Consider the following 6,608-nt stretch of genomic DNA (forward strand, 5'->3'; position numbering starts at 1 on the left):
ATGAAACCAAAATTGAACTTTTTGGCAACAATGCAAAACGTTATGTTTGGCGTAAAAGCAACACAGCTGAACACACCATCCCCACTGTCAAACATGGTGGTGGCAGCATCATGGTTTGGGCCTGCTTTTCTTCAGCAGGGACAGGGAATATGGTTAAAATTGATGGGAAGATGGATGGAGCCAAATACAGGACCATTCTGGAAGAAAACCTGATGGAGTCTGCAAAAGACCTGAGACTGGGACGGAGATTTGTCTTCCAACAAGACAATGATCCAAAACATAAAGCAAAATCTACAATGGAATGGTTCAAAAATAAACATATCCAGGTGTTAGAATGGCCAAGTCAAAGTCCAGACCTGAATCCAATCGAGAATCTGTGGAAAGAACTGAAAACTGCTGTTCACAAATGCTCTCCATCCAACCTCACTGAGCTCGAGCTGTTTTGCAAGGAGGAATGGGAAAAAATGTCAGTCTCTCGATGTGCAAAACTGATAGAGACATACCCCAAGCGACTTACAGCTGTAATCGCAGCAAAAGGTGGCGCTACAAAGTATTAACTTAAGGGGGCTGAATAATTTTGCACGCCCAATTTTTCAGTTTTTGATTTGTTAAAAAAGTTTGAAATATCCAATAAATGTCGTTCCACTTCATGATTGTGTCCCACTTGTTGTTGATTCTTCACAAAAAAATACAGTTTTATATCTTTATGTTTGAAGCCTGAAATGTGGAAAAAGGTCGCAAAGTTCAAGGGGGCCGAATACTTTCGCAAGGCACTGTATTAGAGCCTAAATTAAAGTGTGTGCCAAAATATATTATTGAAGAATACGGGTGACCTAATGTCTTATTCTAGTGTTAAACCTCAAATATCACTGTTGTTGACAACACACATTACCAAAATTATTCACTGTTGTCTTCCTATTTCCACATAATCTGTCACCGTTCCCCGCCACAACAGGGCATAAACCAACCTCTCCTTTATTGCTACTGCTAACACACAAATCATATTCAAACAATTTTCGAATATCTCCTTGCTTTTCTAACCATGAATGTGGCTCTCCTCCAGAATTTATTGGCAACCTTTTATCACCATACACATTTCCACTCACTGACAATGTTTAATCTTTAAGCAAATATTCTCAGATATCTCCTATTCCCCACCGAACTTCCTACCTTTGTCCCTCTACATGGACTTCTCTATAACCTATATTACTAGTACATGGATGCGCCAATACTACAGACACTCCAACCCCTAACCTAACCTATTAATTGTTCAGCCTACAATTCTCATCTCCCCAAGATGTCGGAATGAGTGGTAATAGGTGCAGGAACTGTGCCTACCTTGTTTTTGATGCCGGCTAGTGACACTGATTCGGACTCTCTAGTTTGACTAACTCGTGGTGAACCCTGCTCACAGCGCCAACTGTTAGGTTCTAAATAAACAAAATAAAAATTCACCTATATTTAACCAGGTAGGCCAGTTGAGAACAAGTTCCCATTTACAACTGCGACCTGGCCAAGATAAAGCAAAGCAGTGCGACAAAAACAACAGAGTTACACAAACGTACAGTCAATAACAGAATAGAAAAATCTATACACAGTGTATGCAAATGTAGTAAGATTAGTGAGGTAAGGCAATAAATAGGCCATAGTGGCGAAATAATTACAATTTAGCATTAACACTGGAGTGATAGATGTGCAAGTAGAGATACTGGGGTGCAAAGAGCAAAAGTAAATAACAATATGGGGATGAGGTAGTTGGGTGGGCTTTTTCAGATGGGCTGTGTACAGGTGCAGTGATCGGTAAGCTGCTCTGACAGCTGATGCTTAAAGTTAGTGAGGGAGATTTAAGTCTCCTGCTTTAGAGATTTTTGAAATTCATTCCAGTCATTGGTAGCAAAGAACTGGAAGGAAAGGCGGCCAAAGGAGAAAATGGCTTTGGGGATGACCAGTGAAATATACAGTTGAAGTCGGAAGTTTACATACACCTTAGCCAAATACATTTAAACTCAGTTTTTCCACAGTTCCTGTCTTAGGACAGTCAGCATCACCACTTTATTTTAAGAATGTGAAATGTCAGAATAATAGTAGAGAGAATGATTTATTTCATCTTTTATTTATTTCATCACATTCCCAGTGGGTCTGAAGTTTACATACGCTCAATTTGTATTTGGTAGCATTGCCTTTAAATTGTTTAACTTGGGTCAAATGTTTTGGGTAGCCTTCCACAAGCTTCCCACAATAAGTTGGGTGAATTTTGGCATATTCCTCCTGACATTGCTGGAGTAACGGAGTCAAGTTTGTAGACCTTGCTCGCACACGCTTTTTTCAGTTCTGCCCACACATTTTCTATAGGATTGAGGTCAGTACTTTGTGATGGCCACTCCAATACCTTGACTTTGTTGTCCTTAAGCCATGTTGCCACAACTTTGGAAGTATGCTTGGGATCGTTGTCCATTTGGAAGACCCATTTGCGACCAAGCTTTAACTTCCTGACTGATGTATTGAGATGTTGCTTCAAGATATCCACATACTTTTCCTTCTCATGATGCCATCTATTTTGTGAAGTGCACCAGTCCCTCCTGCAGCAAAGCACCCCCACAACATGATGCTGCCACCCCGTGCATCTCGGTTGGGATGGTGTTCTTTGGCTTGCAAGCCTCCCCCTTTCCCCTTCAAACATAACGATGGTCATTATGGCCAAACAGTTCTATTTTTGTTTCATCAGACCAGAGGACATTTCACCAAAAAGTACGATCTTTGTCCCCATGTGCAGTTGCAAACCGTAGTCTGGCTTTTTTATGTCGGTTTTGGAGCAGTGGCTTCTTCCTTGCTGAGCGGCCTTTCAGGTTTTGTCGATATAGGGCTCGTTTTACTGTGGATATAGATACTTTTGTACTGGTTTCCTCCAGAATCTTCACAAGGTCCTTTGCTGTTGTTCTGGGATTGATTTGCACTTTTCACACCAAAGTACGTTCATCTCTAGGAAACAGAACACGTCTCTTTCCTGGGCGGTATGACGGCTGCGTGGTCCCATGGTGTTTATACTTGCGTGCTATTGTTTGTACAGATCGTGGTACCTTCAGGCGTTTGGAAATTGCTCCCAAGAATGAACCAGACTTGTGGAGGTCTACAATTTTCATTTCTGAGGTCTTGGCTGATTTCTTTGGATTTTTCCATGATGTCAAGCAAAGAGGTACTGAGTTTGAAGGTGTGCCTTGAAATACAGCCACAGGTACACCTCCAATTGACTCAAATGATGTCAATTAGCCTATCAGGAGCTTCTAAAGCCATGACATCATTTTCTGGAATTGTCCAAGCTGTTTAAAGGAACAGTCAACTTAATGTATGTAAACTTCTGACCCACTGGAATTGTGATAGTGAAATAATCTGTCTGTAAACAGTTGAAAAAATGTATTCTGTCACAAAGTAGAAACTATAGCTTGTGAACAAGACATTTGTGGTGGTTGGAAAACTAGTTTTAATGACTCCAACCTAAGTGTATGTAAACTTCCGACTTCAACTGTACCTGCTGGAGTGCGTGCTACGGGTGTGAGTTGCGAAGGTGACTGAGTGAGCTGAGATAAGGCGGGGCCTTACCTAGCAATAACTTATAGATGCCCTGGAGCCAGTGGGTTTGGTGACGAATATGAAGTGAGGGCCAGCCAACGAGAGCATACAGGTCGCAGTTGTGGTTAGTATGTGAGGCTTTGGTGACAAAATGGATGGCACTGTGATAGCAAATTGGATGCAGTCTGAGTAGAGTGTTGGAGGATATTTTGTAAATTACATTGCCGAAGTCAAGGATCAGTAGGATAGTCAGTTTTACAAGGGTATGTTTAGCAGCATGAGTGAAGAAGGCTGTGTTGCGAAATAGGAAGCTGATTCTAGATTTAATTTTGGATTGGAGATGCTTAATGTGAGTCTGGAAGGAGAGTTTACAATCTAACCAGACACCTAGGTATTTGTAGTTGTCCACATATTCTAATTCCAAACCGCACAGAGTAGTGATGCTGGGCGGGCGGGCGGGCGTGGGCAGCGACCGGTTGAAGAGCATGCATTTAGTTTTAATGCATTTAAGAGCAGTTGGAGGCCACGGAAGGAGAGTTGTGTGGCTTAGAAGCTCATCTGGAGGTTAGTTAACAGTGTCCAAAGAAGGGCCAGAAGTATACAGAATGGTGTCGTCTGCATAGAGGTGGATCAGAGAATCACCAGCAGCAAGAGCGACATGATTGATATATACAGATAAGAGAGTCGGCCCAAGAATTGAACCCTGTGGCACCCCCATAGACTGCCAGAGGTCCAGATAACAGGCCCTCCGATTACACTCACTGAACTCTATCGGAGAAGTAGTTGGTGAACCAGGCAAGGCAGTCATTAGAGAAACCAAGGCTGTTGAGTCTGCCAATAAGAATGAGGTGATTGACATAGTCGAAAGCCGATGGTCGATGAAGACGGCTGCACAGTACTGTCTTTTATCGATGGCAGTTATATAGTTTAATACCTTGAACGTGACTGAGGTGCACCCATAACCAGCTCGGAAACCAGATTACATTGCGGAGAAGGTACAGTGGGATTCGAAATGGTAGGTGATCTGTTTGTTAACTTGGCTTTCGAAAACTTTAGAAAGGTAGGGCAAGATGGATATCGGTCTAACAGTTTGGGTCTAGAGTGAATAAACGGAGTAAAAACTCACACACGACTAGTAAAATTCAAACCAAGTTTATGCACCCACTGGGTCACAGAACTGCATTAGACAAAGACATGTCCCCACCAGCACAAGTATTTATAACCCCCTTTAGGTGGTCTCCTCCTTTTCTCTAAACATTACATATTTGTTGCTATGCAGGAAGTTAAGTGATGTGGTTAAACTGTTCCTTTTCCCTTCATGTGACCTGACCTCGGCCCCCATTGCTCACTAATCCACAGCTTTCTACCCTTATCAGTGACCTCAACCATGCGACTGTCTGTGACCAGGCGAAAAAAATCTTTCCAAGCTAAACCTTAATATCATGACTGCTACACATAACCAACATCGTTTACCCCTCAGTCAACATAGCTACTAGGACTAACGTGTTAGTAAAGCCACTACAATCAGCAAGCAGTTTAGCAATTACACCTGCGGACCCCAGTGGTAATAAACTAATAGAACCAAAAGCTTACCTTGGGAGTTCCAGTATTGGATAGCCATAGCCAGGTGTTTGAGTATGCTAAACTAGCTAGCTAAGTGAAAGTATTTTTTCTATAGCTAGCTCTCCCTCTTCTTAATTTGGATGAAATTACACCGTTCAACTCCTGTCTTTCTCAGAGTCAACTACTCACCACGTTATGCACTGCAGTGCTAACTAGCTGTAGATTATGCTTTCAGTACTAGATTCATTCTATTATATTTTGATTGGGTCCACAACATGTCAGTTCATACTGTAAGAGCTCTGATCGGTTGGAGGATGTCCTCCAACCTTCTTTGGAAGAGGGTGAGAACCAAGAGCTTCCTAGGTTTTGTATTGAAGTCAATGTACCCAGCGGACAGAAGCTAGCTGTCATCCAGCTACACCATGGAACTACCCTGCAGTGCTATTGTAAACCATAGCAAAAGTGTGTTTTAATAATTTGGTGCCATGTGAATATATTTAGTATAGTTTTATTTAAAGAAAGTATAACTTAATGTTTCACTATTTGTATTAAATTCCCTGAGGACGGAGGACCTTCCTCCTCCACTTGAGCAGCCACATTTGTTAAGTCCAAGTTTTATAAAAGCAGTGTAGTTAAGGAAAGCAGCACCCTCTGTTGGCCCGTTGGAACTATCCTCCTTGTGGCTAGCCAGGATACCTGTCTGTTTGTGCCATCATGCAACACCTTGTCATGCCAAACATGTACAATGGTACCTACAGTAAACGGAAATAAGATGTAAACTCTCTCAATTGATCTAGAAAGCAGCCCAAATTCCTAAGGCCAGGCAGATGTATTAGACTACCTCGATTCACGAGGGTGGCCGGCATAGCGCCATTTGGGTCATGTGAGAGGAACCGTCTTACTCCAACAGAAGTCAATGGCCATGAGCAGAGCCAAACAAAAGGGATCACTAAGTGTGGTGCAAATATGCATGTGATTATGTAAGTGATAAATGCCTAGTTTGTGTTTAGAATATTAAAGCATGCCCTGACACTACACACAAGGGTAAATTAGACTTTAGCAACCACCAAAGGGGGAAATTAGCATATAGCAGCCATAAACACAGCAATAAAAATCACATGTAAATTGATAAAGCACTTTAATTTTATAGTTGTTAAAGGTTGATTGAACATATCAACTGTGAAGAATAAGTGAATGGAATTTCAAATCATGACATTTCTTGCATTCAGAGTGTTGACAACGCCTACAATAAAAGGGGTGCGGTCGATATCCTATTTCAAAAAGCTAACAGAGGATGAACCCTCCCAACGTATTCGTCTGGGTTGTATTCACTAAACACCAGAAAGAAAAATGGGCCAAAACAGGAAGGGACCACCTGAACTTATCCAATAACTAGTTTTTCACTGCAAAACCTTTGCTATTGTGCACCAACACTATGCTGAAATTGCAAATTGTGATGATTCACGATTCCATGATTT

The sequence above is a fragment of the Oncorhynchus mykiss genome, chromosome 12, assembly GCF_057628025.1.
Source record: "Oncorhynchus mykiss isolate SJ-2025 chromosome 12, ASM5762802v1, whole genome shotgun sequence".
Taxonomy (NCBI): Eukaryota; Metazoa; Chordata; class Actinopteri; order Salmoniformes; family Salmonidae; genus Oncorhynchus; species Oncorhynchus mykiss.